At 41.0% G+C, this 19,593-nt stretch overlaps 1 pseudogene; it reads right to left on the reverse strand.

Annotated features, from left to right (window-relative positions):
• Positions 1-19,593, reverse strand: part of LOC139744179 (proteasome adapter and scaffold protein ECM29-like) — a 134,196-nt pseudogene that overhangs the window by 21,344 nt on the left and 93,259 nt on the right.

Genomic DNA, 19,593 nt, shown 5'->3' on the forward strand with positions numbered 1-19,593 from the left:
CATGGATACAAGTGGTTACCTGTGTTAAGCTATTATCAACTATGCTTGAATTTCGAGTACATACAACACAGAGAAGCCATCCTGCACTCAGGTTAATGCAATGAATATGATTGTAATGAGATTTTGTTAAAATGAAGTAAAAATTCAGGTCCCAAAATGATCGTCATTAAAGTCTATGGTACAAAATTAGCTTACAATGAACCCATTTATAGCAAAATTTTTGTTATTTAATGAAGTCTTCTCTGAGCGCCACTGACAAAGAAAAACAAAAATAATGTGCTCCGTTATAACAAAAAGCGGATTGCTAAAAAAATACCTAGCAGAACAACCATTTACAAAGCGTCTTTGCACGGGCGGATGCTTCACATCACTCTGTGTTCACTCCCTGTGCAACACACTTTTCTTTGGAGAACTTGTGCCATATAATGCATTAATCCGCAATGAAATAAGGTTTGATATTCTGAGGTTTGTTATTACAAAACACATAAAGTCTGATATACCTAGATGCTTGTTAATTTTAAAATGAAATAGCATTCGTTATTACGAGCATTGTGGCATTATTCTGAAGGTTTGTTACTTGTAAGGTTTGTTAATCCAACAATGAAATAAGGTAGGTATTACAAAGGTTCCTTACTCCAACAAGGCAATCGCCAAATTGTGTCTCGCCCATTCGCGTACAAGGAATTAATATCTTTTATAACTCCCAAAAGTTAATTGACCTGCTTATGACCTTTGACCTTGTGGTGACCTTCAACACCCTAAGGGACATTTACCATCCAAGTTTGGTCACAAACGGACAAAGGGATCAAAAGAAATGAGCCATAATCCAAACGTGCCATAAAAACTTAACATTGGGCCCTGAGAATTTGTTGAACCCTTTCTGTGACCTTTGACCTTGTGATGACCTTTAACTCCCCAAGGGACATCTACCGTCCAAGTTTGGTCACAAACGGACATAGGGATCAAAAGTTATGAGCCACAATCAAAACGCGCCCTAAAAACATAACATTGGGCCCTAAAAGTTTGTTAACCCCTGTCTGTGACCTTTGACCTTGTGTCGACCTTCACCTCCCCAAGGGACATCTTCCATCCAAGTTTGGTCACAAATGGACAAAGGGATCAAAATGAGCCATAATCGAAACGCGCCATGAAAACTTAACATTGGGTCCTAAGAATTTGTTGACGCCTTTCTGTGACCTTTGACCTTGTGATGACCTTTAACTCCCAAGGGACATCTACTGTCCAAGTTTGGTCACAACGGACATAGGGATCAAAAGTTATGAGCCACAATCAAAACGCGCCCTAAAAACATAACATTGGGCCCTAAAAGTTTGTTAACCCCTGTCTGTGACCTTTGACCTTGTGACGACCTTCACCTCCCCAAGGGACATCTTCCATCCAAGTTTGGTCACAAACGGACAAAGGATCAAAATGAGCCATAATCGAAACGCGCCATGAAAACTTAACATTGGGTCCTAAGAATTTGTTGACGCCTTTCTGTGACCTTTGACCTTGTGATGACCTTTAACTCCCCAAGGGACATCTACCGTCCAAGTTTGGTCACAAACGGACATAGGGATCAAAAGTTATGAACCACAATCAAAACGTGCCCTAAAAACATAACATTGGGCCCTAAAAGTTTGTTGACCTCTGTCTGTGACCTTTGACCTTGTGACGACCTTCACCTCCCCAAGGGACATCTTCCATCCAAGTTTGGTCACAAACGGACAAAAGGGATCAAAAGTTATGAGCCATAAACGAAATGCGCCCTAAAAACTTAACATTGGACCCTAAAAGTTCGTTGACCCCCGTCTGTAACCTTTGACCTTGTGGTTACCTTCAACTTCCCAAGAGACATCTACCATCACCCGAGTTTGATTGCCATTGTAGCAACATGTGCTGAGTTACTTGTGATAAGAGAGTCTTGCAAGTAAACTTTAACGTATGACCTCAAATGACCTTATCATGTGACCTCTTACGGCACCATAACATGAAGGTACCCCCAGTGCATCCATCACCCAAGTTTGATTACCATTGTAGCAACATGTGTCGAGTTACGTGTGATAAGAGAGTCTTGCAGTAAACTTTAACGTATGACCTCAAATGACCTTTGACCTTATCCTGTGACCTCCAATGCCACCACAACATGAAGGTACCCCCAGTGCATCTATGACCCAAGTTACGTTGTAATCCAAGCAACTTATGTGAAGTTATTTGTCAAAAGAGAGTCTTGCAGGTAAACTTCAACATAGAAAAGAGAGTCTTGCACATACTCTTTAATATATGACCTCAAATGACCTTTGACATCATCACATGACCTCCTACAACGCCATAACATGAAGACACCCCTAGTGCTTCTATCACCCAAGTGTGGCTGCCATTGTTGTAGCAGTTGCCAAGTTATGCATCATAAGAGAGTCTTGCAGGTAAACTTTAACATTTGTGACGGACGACGGACGACGGACGGATGACTGACGGACGACGGACGGACACCATTTGGATCCCTTAGTCTCGCCTTCACCTCCGGTGGGCGAGACAAAAATGATAGGAATCTTTGTATCCCTAAAATTTGTTTATTGGAACATGAAATAAAGTTTGCTAATCCAAAAGTGACAAAAAAGGGTGAGTACACTAACAAAACTTTGGATTACAAACCTCATATCGTCTTCAAATAAACAAACCATCGGGATAACTAACCATTCTCATTTTTGTTTCAGCAAACCTTCAGAATAATGAACCTAATTTTATATTCGGATTAATGAACCTTTGGAATACCAAATCTTTCTCTTTTTTGGATGAACAAATCTTCAGAATAACGAACATTATTTCATTTTCGGATCAATGAACCTTAGGTACAAAGAACCTTATCTCGCTTCTGGAATTATGATCTTTCAGATTAATGAATCTTCAGAAGAATGAAGCTTCAGAATAATGAACCTTATTTCATTTTTGGATTAACGAACCTTTGGAATAACAAATCCTGGGAATGGCGAACCTCTGAAATTAGGTGCATTCCGAATAACGAACTTTGGTAACAATGAACCTTTGGAATAAAGAACTGTCATCGAATCCTAAACCATCTCTTTTTATACACATGTACATGTGTTTTCAAACTAGGCATGAAAGTTCAAACAACTTTATGCTCTTTCTTAACCCTAAAGGGACGGGCAGAATCCACCCCCCCCCCCCTCGACGTTTTGCGCTATAATTCTGTAACGCGAGAAGACCTTGTCACCAGGTTTCTTGACTTTCTTTGTTCAAGTCTCGCGCAACTTTTGAGACAAAATTTGCAACGTCCGCGCATATTTTTACGAAGCCACACCCATTTCTGTATCGGCATGTCGCCCCAAAACGGGCACAATTTTGTGATTTTGTGTACATTTCCTATGGAAAACAGTGCTCTGTCATGAAAGTCATAAAAACCTGAATATTTTTACAATTGATCACTTTCATTGATTAATTTTATGCTAATTATGGTAGAAAAGTGGTCAGTGACAATTTCCAATAAAAAAATAAAGAAAAACAACAGTTGAAACACAAGGAAATACATAAGAAATTCTGAAAACAATAAAATACATAAGAATTGAAATGACTTTTGGAAGTTTTTGTGATGTACAATTATTGAATATGCCAAAACAGATTTACAGACCAAAAAGTAGGCTCTCAATGCTTTTTTTTTTGCTATCTCAAAATAATGTGGCACACTGGGAGTTTGTACCATGGCGCATAAAGAGTTAATGCATTTTTTTTTTAATTCATTATTTATCTACATACTGAACCATATACCATCAGCCAGCAATTCATGACCCTCTATCAATGGGGGCATATTAAGTAGAGTCAATATTTGCCAGTATGCCATTAGTATTCAAGTTTTTAAGATTTAAGATTGAAACAAATCAGTTGTTACAGTACTGTACTTTGATAATTTCAGAGCTGTTTAACATGCCTTGAAGAAGAAGTTAAAATGTTGTTACTTTGGAAACATTGTTTTACTGACTGTTATAAATGCTTTGGTTGCTGACATTTCTATTGGGATTATTCCTTTTACCAGTTCACTCATCTTGAACTGTGAAAATTTGTCCCCTGATTGTGTTCTTGATCTGAGGTGAGAAGAAAGCAATCAAATGTGACCATAAATAAGGTGTGTGTGTGTGCAAGACTGTACTACTCATCTCCACATTGCAGTGGCCATAAACAATGTGTATAACTGATACCAGATGACACTTTCAGACAACAGTTTTGATCTTTTCTTTTCTCTCTATCTCTTAAACCCTCAAGGAGGTAGGAGCTACATACATGTATATATTGGGTTAATGGTCACTCTTCTCAGACCCTCAAAACTCACCTGATTCTTAGCATTATTGATGAGTACTTTAAGAATGCTTTCAAGTCTATCTTCGCTTGTTCTGCAAGCTATAATAGCATACAGCTGGGCTGCAGTGTCCCGCATTGGTTCCGAGATAGCAAAGACGAAGCTCTGTAAACACAAAAAATTTATATGAAATACAACCCATGCAGTAAAGCTCATCACTCACATTTAATTACATTTACGTACAATATCCCTAAAATGTAAACTGTTCATAGATACTTTAGCCACATTATCACTTGCCCTAAAACGTTGCAATAGTTGCAAAGTTGCAATAGTTGTATGGCAGAAAGGGTTTGGTGAACCAGACCAAAAATAACAGTCAGAAAAATGCCAGAGGCTTGTTGCTCACCTGAAATTTGTATTTGAATTTGAGTTGGTATATTTTCTCATTCTGATCACTACTGACCTTAAATGCTCATAAGCAGACAACCACTCAAACCTCCTCTGAAGGACTAGGCAAAGACAATAAAATGCCTTGCCTAGGGGCACAACTGCTTCAGCTAGGGGATTAGAACCAGGGACACTGTGGTAGATAGTCACTGGTGCTATCCACTGAGCTACAACAGCTCCTTGGTTGCAGATAGATTTGGCCTTAATGTAAAATTTCCATGGACACCCTTGATGGTACATTTGTAACAAATTGTACAAACCTCTTCTGTGGCCAACAAATTAATACAGAATTGTAGCATCCATAGAGATATCTATGCACAACGCATTATACTTATTTTTGGTTTTGTTTGCCAATTGCCATGGATGTCTGGAGATTTACTATCAATAAAAAAGAGATGATGTAATCTCTCTTAACCCCATTGTGTCACTATGACCTTCCTTTCTGATTAAAGTACATTGCTACACCTGAGTGTGCTTGCTAAATTTCCCAATTAGGTCAAGTTTGAACAGATTTAATACTGAATGCTGATGAGAAAAAAAGGGGGAAAAACAAAAACCAACAACTAGATAAAAAGATGATGACTAAAGTTGACAGTCATTGGCCCTTAGCAGCATCAACCTATAGGCAGCTATGGGAACCAAACATACCTGTTGAATAACTGTATTCCCTGCCCCTAAGGATGAGACCTAATAATTCTAGTCAGCCTGAGGTTAAACTTTAAAGGAAATCTTGCAAGCATTAATTTTTTCTCTCCTCAGAGAACCAGGTGAAACACACTCCAGTATAGACTGCCGTTAACAAATTTCTTTTCTTACATCAACATTCTTTTAGATAGGTTAGGAGAGTCCATTTGATTTGAGTTATACATCATTTTAAAGCTTAAAGTCTGCTCTTTCAGAATATGGTCTTAACTACAAATTCATGTCTGGTGACTTTTTGTTTGTTTTGAGGTGCAGGGTCACATATATACAGTTGTGTGTATATATATATATATATATATATATATATATATATATATATATATATATATATATACAACACTCTCATTTGGACTTACAGCTTCTGAAAAGTCACGTAAGTGAGAAAAATTACCCCACACTTACTTTGATCCAGTCCAGCTTGTTGATGTAGTAGCCTGACAGCTGATCTGGTGCCATAGCAACCAATTCCAGGAGACAGTACATCACATCAGGCGTCCCAGCCCCATTAAGCAGCTGTCCGATGAGGGTCATATATGACAAGACCGGGTTGCGCTCCCAGCCAGTGTTGTTGGAGTCAACATTCTCATGCTGCACTGAAACTGAGTTAGGGGCAGATAGCATCTGGTTGATGTGACGACTGACTGCTGGTGCCTCCTTGCCTAGTGGAACTGGTTCTTGAACCTCAGGTGGGACGTCACAGCCCGCGTCTTGGAAGAGGCATGACCGTATGTAAAAAATCACCTATTATGGTAACAGAAATGTATACTTTGTTAGGAGCACTCCCTTCATGATTTCACATTCACTCATTATTTTCTCATTTAGACTTCAACCACTAAAAATATATCACAGACCTCATCGATCAGCAAATAATTCAAGGTGAACAGCATTCTAGCGTTATTACAAGCACATCAGGTTCATGTAAAGCCATTAAAGTATTTAATGCAGTGTCATATATATGAAACTAGAAATAAATCACTGAATGTCATTAATACCCCCAGCCAAAGAGCTACATAAAATACACACATTTCCACTGAAAAATTGATATCCATGGGTATGAATTTATGCCACATCTTCACCATAACACCATGTTGTAGTAGAAAACTTTACTGTCAAATCTACCATGGTTGAAATGGCAGAAACATGGGGAAATGGAGTAATTACAAAAATATGAAATAACCCATTTTGAATGGTCTTGTAGATTTGCAAATGAAGGCGATCACACTGTATTTGAAGTGAGAGAGAGAGCTTCAATCCCTAAGATTTATTCGATAAAATCATTATCACGGCAACACATTGTCAAACTTACATGAACAACATGTCTTGCAAATTCAAACTTTATAGCAGTCACAAGACTGCAAAATTTGAAATCAAAACCTTATACGTTTGGAGACTTCTGGATGATTTTCAGACTTTTGCATTTGAACACCTATATATTGGTTATGATGTACTGAGTACACGAGAATTTCAGAATTTTGAGTGATTGGGAGGAGGGATAAGAATGTTTACAAATTCATTAAGATTCATTGAGTAATGATAATATCAGAGCAACTTCCCACAGAAGGAAGCATAACATAAGAAGAAAGCATGCACAAATTCTACACAGGTGAAGTTGTAATGCAAGTTGTGTAGTAATGAAATTACATTGTACATTGCCACCTTACAGAAATACAGTGTTATGTGAGCTTGCTATGTCAGTATCCTTGTTCAGTGTATTATGTTTTGGGGTTTTCAGAGTATTGGTTTATCTGCTCAAGGACCAAAGTTTATTGCATAAACGTATACATGACACTATTGATTCGTGCGGAGATGTCGTGGCCGAGTGGTAAGAGCGCACGTTTCTGAATTGCATGAGCATGATTTAGGTTCATGGGTTTGAATCCCACAATGTCAGACACATTTGTCCTTCAGCAAGGTAATTTATCCACATTGTTGCTCTCCACCCACGAGTATAAATGGATACCCGGTAGGATGAGAATGTTTATGTTGGTTTATCAGCATGTGGGCACCTGTAAGATGGCAACTGGCTGGAATGCTCCCCAGGGAGTGGAGAGTGAGCACTGTCAGTGCTGGTGGGAAATAATGTATCCAGACATCAGGGTAATAATATTATGTAGCGCTTTCAGCGCACTTTAGAGTGGATTTAGCACAACATAAATTCATATTATTATTATAATTATTATAAATTATTACAAATTCATTCAAAAAATGTTGCTACCATGGCAATGCATCATCAAACACCAATAAAACTTGCTTTATACATATTCATCTTATTGCAATCACATTTGTTGAATTTCAAGTTACAAACTTTAAAACCAAGGAATGTGTTTAATCCCTGAAATATACATTTGTTCTTATTCAAAAAAAGAAAGTTACCATGGCAGCAAATTGTTTTACTATAATGAAAAATGTATCCTGCGCATCTGCACAGTACAGCTGGAACATGTGCTATAAAATAGTCAAATACTGAAAAACTCAGGGAATTAGCTCAATCTACAATATTTAGTATGCTTTTTATTTTTAAACAAGAGATTAATTAGGTCCACTGGGTCTGGAGCTCACCTGAGTATGGCAAGTTGACCTGACCTTCCATGCATTCTTGCAGACTATTATCTTTTAACCCTTTGAGGATGGGCTCATATTGCTACAACACACATTTCTCTTTCTGCTAGAGAGGTTTAGCTAAACCAAAGTCTATTTCAGGTTCAAATCAAACCCAAAATAGAATTGGGCTAAATTGGGTTTAATTGCTCATTAATAATTCAGGAATGAGTTTGGCCACCATGGTGCGCTCAGCGGAAGAAGAAACTCTCCCTCCAAGTACTTTTTGCTCCACGAATCCACCTAAATTCATTATTGGCAGTGTATCAGCCACACGAGTGTGACTTTCTGGACTTTGAATATTTTTACTGGTAAATATAAAAAATGCATGTTGTATTTTGGCCATGCAACTACGTAAGTGTAGCACTGTATCAGTGTACTATTCTCCTTGCTTGTACTTTGTGTACTGTGTGCGGCGCACATCACAGGATACATGTAGGCCTACACATGGTAAGTCATGGCTCGACACTAACTTTTTTGTTTGGTGGCCCGATGGGGCCACCAAAATCCTAAATTTCAAATTTTTGGTGGCCCGAGAGAAACATTTGGTGTCCCGAAAAAAAACAAAAACATTAAAAGTCCTTTTTTTTAAAGAGTCAAATATTTAAGATTTATGATAGTAAGAATTAGAAGTTGGACATATCTACTCATAAATAAACTTCAACAAACTTGCAACACTCACTCTCAGGCATTCATTCAGTCCTTTTCATCCATCCTTTGAACAAATTTAACTGCTAATTTCCGGTGCAAAAAGTTACGAATTTATTGACGTACTTTTAAAAAAATTTTGGTGGCCTGAGGCGGGCCACCAAATTTGCCCTTTTTTGAAATTTGGTGGCCCGACTTTCATTTTTGGTGGCCCTGGGCCACCGGGCCACCGTTAGTGTCGAGCCCTGGGTAAGTGTAGCGCTATTCCTACACTAGCCGGTGGCATGGTTGCTGCGCGCTGGATGGGGCATGGCCATCGATCGAATCGTTAATTTGGAATGGATTGATTGTCCAAACAAGGACCTTGAGGTAGGTAGGAAAATTGATAAAAGCTCTTCTTCGAAGGCGTGCACTTAAGCACCTGAAACACTGTGAATTACTACAATATGGAAACTATTTTAAGATTTAAAAATATTACAACCCTGTCTCGAAATCAGAAGATCTAAAACCTAGACTCTAACTTGTCCTAACGTTAGAATGTAGTCTAGCTATTCATACAAAATGTAGGTCCTAGATCGACCACAGGCTCTACCCTCTAGACCCCTTACACAGAGTTCTAGGTCAAGTCTTCGGTTATTTTCATCATAAATGTGACCGTGCATCACAAAACGAACAAAAAGTCGCACGCACTGATTTTGTGTGAGAGCTGAAAATAGGTGAAATAGGTCAACCTAGCCAATACTGACTTTTTCATATTTTCTGAACGAGCAAATCTTCTTCTACATCATACTAAAGTTTAGGATCATAAAATGAAAAGGAAATTGGGTTATGAGCAGTTTTTCTGGAACACTTTTTAATGAAATAGTGTAATTAGGTGTTTCTCAAAGAGTCCTTTTTTCACTTCTTAAAAACCCTGTCCATGCTCATCACTTTCAACTCCAATACCTTTAGAAGGGATAACACAACTGCTTGAAAGTTGGCATTGATCATCAACAGAATGTGTTAATAAGGCATGCCCAATTTCAGCTTAATCTGTTAATCCCTTCATTGTTGTTGCTCTGGTGGTTATCATCTTGTTATTTGTTCCATTCATCGCACAGCTAGCGTGGCTTGGTAAAGATTAAGCGCTTGAATAGACCCTGTTCTTCATAGCCTCTTTTCTCAATTCACACTTATCCAGGGTGTGTGCTTTCTTTCCGATATTTAGATAGGTTAGGAGAGTCAATTTGGATTGAGTTATATATCATTTTAAAGCTTAGAGTCTGCTCTTTCAGAATCTCACCTTAACTAAAAATCCATGTCTGGCGACTTTTTGTTCGTTTTGTGGTGCAGGGTCACAAACAAGGCAATCGCCAAATTGTGTCTCGGCCATTCGCGCACAAGGAATTAATATCTTTTATAACTCCCAGAAGTTAATTGACCTGCTTATGACCTTTGACCTTGTGGTGACCTCCAACACCCTAAAGGACATTTACCAGCCAAGTTTGGTCACAAACGGACAAAGGGATCAAAAGTAATGAGCCATAATCGAAACGCGCCATAAAAACTTAACATTGGGCCCTAAAAATTTGTTGACCCCTTTCTGTGACCTTTGACCTTGTGATGACCTTTAACTCCCCACGGACATCTACCGTCCAAGTTTGGTCACAAATGAACATAAGGATCAAAAGTTACGAGCCACAATCAAAACGCGCCCTAAGAACATAACATTGGGTCCTAAAAGTTTGTTGACCCCTGTCTGTGACCTTTGACCTTGTGACGACCTTCACCTCCCCAAGGGACATCTTCCATCCAAGTTTCGTCCCAAATGGACAAAGGGATCAAAAGTTAGGAGCCACAAACGAAATGCGCCCTAAAAACTTAACATTGGGCCCTAAAAGTTCGTTGACCCTTGTCTGTAACATTTGACCTTGTGGTTATCTTCAACTTCCCAAGAGACATCTACCATCACCCAGGTTTGATTGCCATTGTAGCAACATGTGCTGAGTTACGTGTGATAAGAGAGTCTTGCAAGTAAACTTTAACGTATGACCTCAAATGACCTTTGACCTTATCATGTGACCTCTTACGGCACCATAACATGAAGGTATCCCCAGTGCATCCATCACCCAAGATTGACTGCCATTGTAGCAACATGCGTCGAGTTACGTGTGATAAGAGAGTCTCGCAAGTAAACTTTAACGTATGACCTCAAATGACCTTTGACCTTATCCTGTGACCTCCAACGGCACCATAACATGACGGTACCCCCAGTGCATCTATGACCCAAGTTAGGTTGTAATCCAAGCAACTTATGTGAAGTTCTTTGTCAAAAGAGAGTCTTGCAGGTAAACTTTAACATAGAAAAGAGTCTTGCACATACTCTTTATAAATGACCTCAAATGACCTTTGACATCATCACATGACCTCCGACAATGCCATAACATGAAGATACCCCTTGTGCTTCTATCACCCAAGTGTTGCTGCCATTGCTGTAACAGTTGCCAAGTTATGCATCATAAGAGAGTCTTGCAGGTAAACTTTAACATTTGTGACGGACGACGGACGGACGACGGACGGACGACGGACGGACGCCATTTGGATCCCTTGGTCTCGCCTTCACCTCCGGTGGGCGAGACAATGATAAGTCTATATATTTCTAATAACTTAGTAAAGTGCATAGAGTCTAATGTGCATTGCTTTGCATTGGGTATCCATGTTGTACCAAATATTGTGCTGTTTCCTGCTGGGCTTATCAGGCTAGCACAACATGGTCCTATGGATAGGTTAGGTGTAGGCCTAAACCAAGTCCTAGGCCTACTGGCACTTATACCACACTACAATAGACTTGTAGCGGTTTTCAATATCCTTGTATTATATTGTCTGCCTGCAGTAAATTACGCCATCTGGCAACCTCAGTCATTTTGCCAACATCAACGCAAACTTCTTTGTGCGCCGACACGCGACAGGTGCGCACCACATTTTTTGCCTTTGTCATCGTGCCGATGTCTGCGTAACTTACATTCCAACTGTGGTCGGATTTCTGTACACACACCTCTTGTTTTGTGGTCATGGACACAAACTACCAATTAGTTGTGAGCTGCACAATTTCACCAGCCAATTACAACCCTCTAAGCTCCTATCCGTGACGATTTTCCTGCGACCACCCTGTCACACATTCCATGATTCCTCACTTCACGATTAGCTTTCATCCAGAGAGCACGTCCTAATCGTCCGTATGTTACATTTCTTCCCACGTCTTTTCTCGCGGATGATACCTCGCGCCGTGGACTGTCATTGTATACGGATCATTATACGCCTTTTGGATTATACTCTATATGGATTATACGCCTTCATATTTCTCCGATTTCGGATTTCTACATCACGATCTTCGCTGCATCCTACATCGCGATTTACACTTCCTTCTACAATCCATCTGGGGACTTTTTAATCACTACATTTACCGCGATCCACGCCTCACGACAATGCTGTCTTGGTCCTGTTAGCGTGCTGTATTAGTGGTGTTGCAGACTCTACCAAGGGCCTTGCAGTATTCTACCCAGCGCTCCAGCGGTGGACTACTCTCACTTGTGCTAGCCGCGACACTCAGAGGCTATTCGACACTGTCGCTGGATCTTTTGTATTCTGAGGGACACTGTCATCTTAGGACACCCAGAGCATTTCGGAGTTCGTCCATATCATTTCGTATGATTTTCGGAAGTGCAATACAAGGACACTGGCCACCTCATCACGTGCCCTAATGAATTCGGAGTTTGTCCATTTTTGTTACGGTCGCCTACCACATCTACCGCCTGTGCTACCGTTGGCCATCACGGATACTTTAGTTGGTGAGTAAGTATTTCATGATAGCCCTACACTAATATACCTACATTGGTGACCCCAACATCCCGCGGCACACGCTTTCTAGTAGACACAGGAGATGAAGTTAACGTCCTTCCTCCTTCAGCAGCTGATAAGACGAATTCTTTGCCTACATTTCATCTACAGGCGGTGAATAAGTCTTCTATCACCACTTATGGAGAGTGCTCGCTCATGCTCGATTTTGGTCTCCGTCGCACCTTTCGATGGATTTTCATCATAGCAAATGTGTCTACACCCATCATCGGGGCAGATTCCTTCGACAGTTTGGCTTGCTAGTGGATGTCAAACACAAGCTCATTGACTCCACTACAAATTTTTCTGTCAATGGTGTCTGCACCCACATCTCTCCCTCCATCGTGAGCCCGATGTTTTCTCGGCCGGACAATCTTAGGTATGATACTATTGTTCAACAGTATCCCATCACCCGCCCTACCTACGGTGTATGACCAGAAGGCCGTGAAACATTCAGTAACTCACCACATAGTTACCCGTGGACCGCCTGTGGCAGCCAGACCACGTCGCTTGGCAGCAGACCGCCTCAACATTGCCAAAGCTGCATTTGAACATATGTTAGAACTCGGTATCATCCGTCCCTCTAGGGGCAACTGGTCATCCCCACTACACATGGTCCCCAAGAAGACACCGGGAGACTGGCGACCGTGCGGTGATTATCGCGCCCTCAACGCCAGGACAGTACCAGACCAGTACCCCATACCACACTTGCACGAATTTACTGCCCAACTCCAAGGCAAGTCTGTTTTTACAAAGATCGACTTAGTACGTGCATATCATCAGATCCCAGTTCACCCTAACGATATCCCAAAGACCGCCATCACAACACCATCTGGGATGTTCGAATTTACACGCATGTCGTTTAGTCTCCGGAATGCAGCCCAGTCATTCCAACGCTTCATAGATGAGGTAACACGTGGTCTGCCTTTCGTCTTCGCCTACATAGATGATCTCCTCATCGCCAGTGAGACACCCGAGGAACATGAACGTCACCTCCATGCTCTGTTTGCGCGGGTGACCGAATAAGGAGTGGTCATCAATCCGTCCAAATGCGTATTCGGTGTGAATGAGCTGGACTTCCTCGGCCATCACGTAGACCAGCACGGCATCAGTCCACTGCCTGAGAAGGTGAAAGTCATCCACAACTTCCCACGCCCTTCGTCCATCAAGCAGCTACGCCGTTTCCTTGGGCTCGTCAATTTCTATCGACGCTTCATCCCGAGTGCTGCCGCAATGCTCACACCACTCACAAATGCATTGCATGATCACCCCAAACGCAGCAACAAGCCCATCACATGGACATCGAAGTGTGAGACTTCATTCACTCGTGTGAAAGCAGCTCTTGCCAGCGCTACCATGTTAATACACCCTTCGTCTAGTCTACCTACCAGCCTTATGGTAGACGCCTCAGATACGGCTGTAGGTGGCGTCTTGCAGCAGTTTTCACACGGTGAGTGGCATCCCATCACCTTCTTCTCTCAGAAACTTAAGCCTGCTGAGACCCGTTACAGCGCTTTTGGTCGCGAACTTCTAGCAGCCTACTTACAAGTGTAGCAGTGCGGCATTTTCGATACCTGCTAGAAGGACGTCCTTTCACCCTTTTCACCGACCATAAGCCACTTACATACGCCTTTTATGCCAAACCAGACCGCCATTCACCCCATGAAGTATGTCACTTAGACTACATCTCACAGTTTACCACCGACATACGCCATGTTAGTGGTAGCAACAACACTGTAGCTGACGCACTTTCACGAATGCACGTCGATGCACTTCACATATCCTCCGTCTTCAATCTACAGCAGCTCGCTGACGATCAGGAAGACGAAGACGAGTGGATGACAACTCGACAGTTACCATCCCTTTCATTCAGGCGCCCCCCTCTGCCTAATGGTACTGGTGAGATCTGGTGCGACATTTCAACTGGAGTGCAGCGTCCATATGTTCCCATGTCACACAGGAGGAAAGTTTTTCACACTCTACACAACATCTCACACCCTGGAATTCGTGCTACGCAGAAGCTCATCTCATCACGCTTCATATGGCCTAACATGAATCGAGATGTACGCCAGTGGGCCAGGTCATGTGTGGCTTGTCAAAAAGCCAAGGTACATCACCACGTAAAAGGCTCCACTGGGCACCTACACCACACCAGATGCTCGATTTCAGCACGTCCACATCGACATCGTCGGACCCCTGCCTCCATCGAGTGGATATCAATATCTCCTGACATGCGTAGACCGATACAGTAGGTGGACAGATGCGATACCAATCCACGACATCACAGCAGAGACCGTTGCCAGAGCTTTCATACATCACTGGGTAGCCAGGCACGGTGTACCATCTACTATAACCACAGATCGAGGTCACCAGTTTGAGTCATCACTCTTCAACGAGCTCACTAACACACTGGGCACGACTCACATTCACATCACAGCATACCATCCAGCTGCTAACTTACGCTGTAAATTACGCTGTCTGGCAACCTCAGTCATTTTGTCAACATCAACGCAAACTTCATTGTGCGCCGACACGCGACAGGTGCGCACCACATTTTTTGCCTTTGTCATCGTGCCGATGTCCGCGTAACTTTCATTCCAACTGTGGTCGGATTTCTGTACACACACCTCTTGTTTTGTTGTCATGGACACAAACTACCAATTAGTTGTGAGCTGCACAATTTCACCAGCCAATTACAACCCTCTAAGCTCCTGTCCGTGACGATTTTCCTCCGACCACGCTATCACACATTCCATGCTTCCTCACTTCACGATTAGCTTTCATCCAGAGAGCACGTCCTAATCGTTGGAGTCACTTCGTCCATATGTTACATTTCTTCCCACGTCTTTTCTCGTGGACGATACCTCGCACCGTGGACTGTCATTGTATACGGATCATTATACGCCTTTTGGATTATACTCTATACGGATTATACGCCTTCATATTTCTCCGATTTCGGATTTCTACATCGCGATCTTCGCTGCATCCTACATCGCGATTTACACTTCTTTCTACACTCCATCTGGGGACTTTTTCATCGCTACATTTACCGCGATCCATGCCTCGCGACAATGCTGTCTTGGTCCTGTTAGCGTGCTGTATTAGTGGTGTTGCAGACTCTACCAAGGGCCTTGCAGTATTCTACCCAGCGCTCCAGCGGTGGACTACTCTCGCTTGTGCTAGCCACGACACTCGGAGGCTATTCCACGCTGTCGCTGGATCTTTTGTATTCTACGGGACACTGTCGTCTTAGGACACCCAGTGCATTTCGGAGTTCGTCCATATCATTTCGTATGATTTTCGGTAGTGCAACCTCATCATGTGCCCTAGTGAATTCGGAGTTTGTCCATTTTTGTTATGGTCGCCTACCACATCGCCTAGCAGAAATGCCAAGTTCAAAGAATTCTTATGAGTGAGATTTTCATGACTCGGCGTCTTGGCGCTAAAAAAAAACCTCCTCCTGGGTAGGTTTAATCTAAACCCGATTTAGACCATAGCTGGACTTAGAAGAATACAAATTAAACCTCAGACTAAAGTGGGTTTAAACTTTATAGGTGTTTAAACCCATTTCAAACCCACTTTAGACCCATGTAAGACCAAACATTGGTTTAAACTCGATGTAAGGTTTTAGCAGAATACGGGCCAGAGTTTATTTGTCATGGTTCATGGACTCTTGTATACATAACATCTGGCGACAAGATGGTTAGTATCCATCTTGCACCACCACCACATTTTCTGAAAAGCCCAGGAGAGCCGCATATTTTGTGGGAACGATGGTTCTCTATCTTTCAGACGTTATCTTACTATGAGTGGCTTAGACGGTGCTGCAGTGAGTGACGAGCACTGCTGTGCTGTCTTGGTACACAGTCTCATTCACCGAGGGTCAGCAAATCTTTGCTCAATTCCCTACCGGATAAACTAGTCAGTACGAAAACACTGCCAAAGATCTACAAGAGTACTTCAGACCCTAAGAAAGTATCCTAATCGAACGCTATAGATTCAGACAGAGATCTCAGGGAGGCGGGAAACCTATAAAGCAACTTGTAGCAGCCCCCACAGACCTTGCTTGCATCAACATGTAATTTGGGGAGTTTGTATGAAGAACTTGTTGAGATCCACTCATAAAAACTGTAACCTGAGAATATTGGAACGTGTCCTAATGGAAGATGACAAACTTTTTGAGTTGAAAGCGCCAGAAATAGCAGGGCAAATTTAAACGACCATGGATAATGCTAAGGTTCTGAATACACATTATACACCACCAATAGGAGCTCAAAGCAAAACCACTCAAAGTGTTTCACTGTCACCAGTGCAAAGGGTTCATAGGAAACCTCAACACCAAAATCCCAGGAGAAACCTGCTTTTGTGAATGTTAACCCGTTGAGGATGAGTCCTGAGTATACTCGGGCAGGTATCTATGGAAAATGTGTTTTGTAGCAAAATCAGTCCGTCCTCAACTGGTTAAGAGTACTGTTAAGCCCCTCAAAAGAGTCGACCCTTTGACAGCACCAAAAGCTTAAGATCTCTGCAAAAGTTTCATGCTGACAATGTTTCTGGTCTTACAGTAATCTTATTAGGAGCAGCAATGAATGAAAAACATAGTAGAGAACTTGACTCTCTACACATAACTTACATGTCTGAATGTCTCTGGTCTGAAGGCTAGGAGAGTGGAACTAGTCACATACCGTGAGGAGCTTTTCAGTCTGTGAGAAGCCTGGCATGAAAGAAGAAGACATTGTAAATTCAATAAAAATATGACATAATGTGAAACCCAGTTCGTATCTTACCCAATTGACACAATTTAGAATCCATGCAAAATTCAGTGTGAAATTGAAGTGTGGAGGTGTGAAATGATATCAGTAGTCAATCGTGATAGGGTGACCATGCATCACAAAATGAACAAAAAGTCGCACACACTGATTTTGTGTAAGGACTGAAAATAGGTGAAATGGGTCAACCTAACCGATGTTGACATTTTCATATTTTCTGAAAGAGCAAGTCTTCTTCTACATTATGCTAAAATTGGGATCATAAAACGGGCAGGAAAGTGTGTTTTATAGCAGTTTATCTCGAACAGTTTTTTTGGTAGAATAGTGTGATCAGGTGTATCTTTAGAGTCCCCTTTTGATTTCTTAAAAACCTTGTACACACTCTTCACTTGCAAATCTAATAACTTTTGAATGAATGATGCTATTACAAAGTTGGCATTAATTATGGAGAGAATGTAGTAATAAGGCATGCTGAATTTCAGTTTAATCTGATAATCCCTTCATTATTGTTACTCTGGTGGTTTACATCCTGTTTTTTGTCTCATTCATCGCACAGCCAGCATGGCTTGGTAAAAATTTAACACTCGAATAGACACTGTACTTCAGAGCCTCTTTTCTCAGTTCACACTTTTCCCCGAGTGTGTGCTTTCTTTCCAGTACAGTGCACTCCCATTATAACGAAATTTCGTTATAACGAAGTAAAACTTCTGGTCCCAAAATTAACACCATTAAAGTCTATGGTACAAAATTCGCTTATAACGAACACGGTTATAGCGAAATTCTCGTTATAACGAAGTCTTTTCCGGGCGCCACTGACAAAGAAAAACAAAAGAAATGTGCTCCGATATAACGAAATGCGAATTGCTTTCGAAAATACGTAGCGGAACAAGCATGATAGCGTCTCTGCGCGGGCGAACGCTTCACATCACTGTGTGTTCCCTCCTTTTGTCTAATAATTCCATTCCATTTCACATAGCTTTTCAGTGTATGATGAGTATTCAGCAAACATAATAAATATATATATATACATATATATATATATTTGTTTCCTTGTTTATCGTTATATATTGTATTTGTTCGGTTATAACGAAATTTCGTTATAACGAAAGAAAAAGAAACTGTTATAACGGGAGTGCACTGTATTTAGATAGGTTAGGAGAGTCTATTTGATTTGAGTTAAAATACATCATTTTGAAGCTTAAAGTCTGCTCTTTTAGAATATGCTCTTAACTAGAATTTCATGTCTGGCGACGTTGTGTTCGTTTTGTGATGCAGGGTCACATATACATGTATACTTATTTATAATATTTGAATTAATTAACTATTACACATTTGCAAAGTACCAAAACGATATTATACTTACTACAATAATGAATAATGGTGGTGGCAGTATGAGGAAAAACAATCATGGATAATAAATGCAGACACCAAAAGTTAGAAGTTGAACTGATGTTTTCATTTAAAAATGTATGCAACAACAGCATCATGTCACTTCACACAATGCATATGCAAGCTTGGATATGATTGGTCATCACGTTAACCCATTATAAGGTGAATTTGATCAGGAGAGCTATTAAACATCCCCACACAGAGACTGATATCCAAAATTTAACAACACAGAAGAAGAAATAAATTTTAATTCTAACAAAGTAAAGCTCAGGGTTTTGTAAAAGGCCCAAGGGATGGGTGATTTGGCCATCCTCTATGATCTCCATGGTTGATAACAAAACAATTTCTAACTTGAAGAAAATCATCTATAGTTACTAAAATTTCTCACAGTGTATTAAAAGGCCTGAGGGATGGGAAGATTTGGCCATTCTCTACTATCTCCATGGTTGATAACAAAACAATTTCTAACTTGAAGAAAGTCATAGATACTAGAATTTCCACATGTCTTCATAATGAGCAGAGAGAATTAACAAACAATGAGCAATAGATAATTTACTACACAGGTAGGACAATGAATGTTAAATTATTAAGAAATAGAGCACATGAGAATAAATTGTCTTCAGTAGCTTCACATGGCATGCATTCTATCTAATCATCTGTAAGTGTACTTTTTGGATAAATCAACTACAAACTTCATTTACTGTATATGTGAACCTTTTATTGACCAGTAGAGAGTGCATGTTAACCCTAACTAGGCCGGGCTATTTAGGCAGATGATAGAGCCGGGGGGGCCTCCAGATCTCAGCCGTCGACTGCGAGATCGCGACGAAAATTGGCACACACATTGCCTATGAC

This window comes from Diadema antillarum, unplaced genomic scaffold (assembly GCF_040938485.1).
Source record: "Diadema antillarum isolate AM-2024a unplaced genomic scaffold, OU_Dant_1.0 seq00001145_RagTag, whole genome shotgun sequence".
Taxonomy (NCBI): domain Eukaryota; kingdom Metazoa; phylum Echinodermata; class Echinoidea; order Diadematoida; family Diadematidae; genus Diadema; species Diadema antillarum.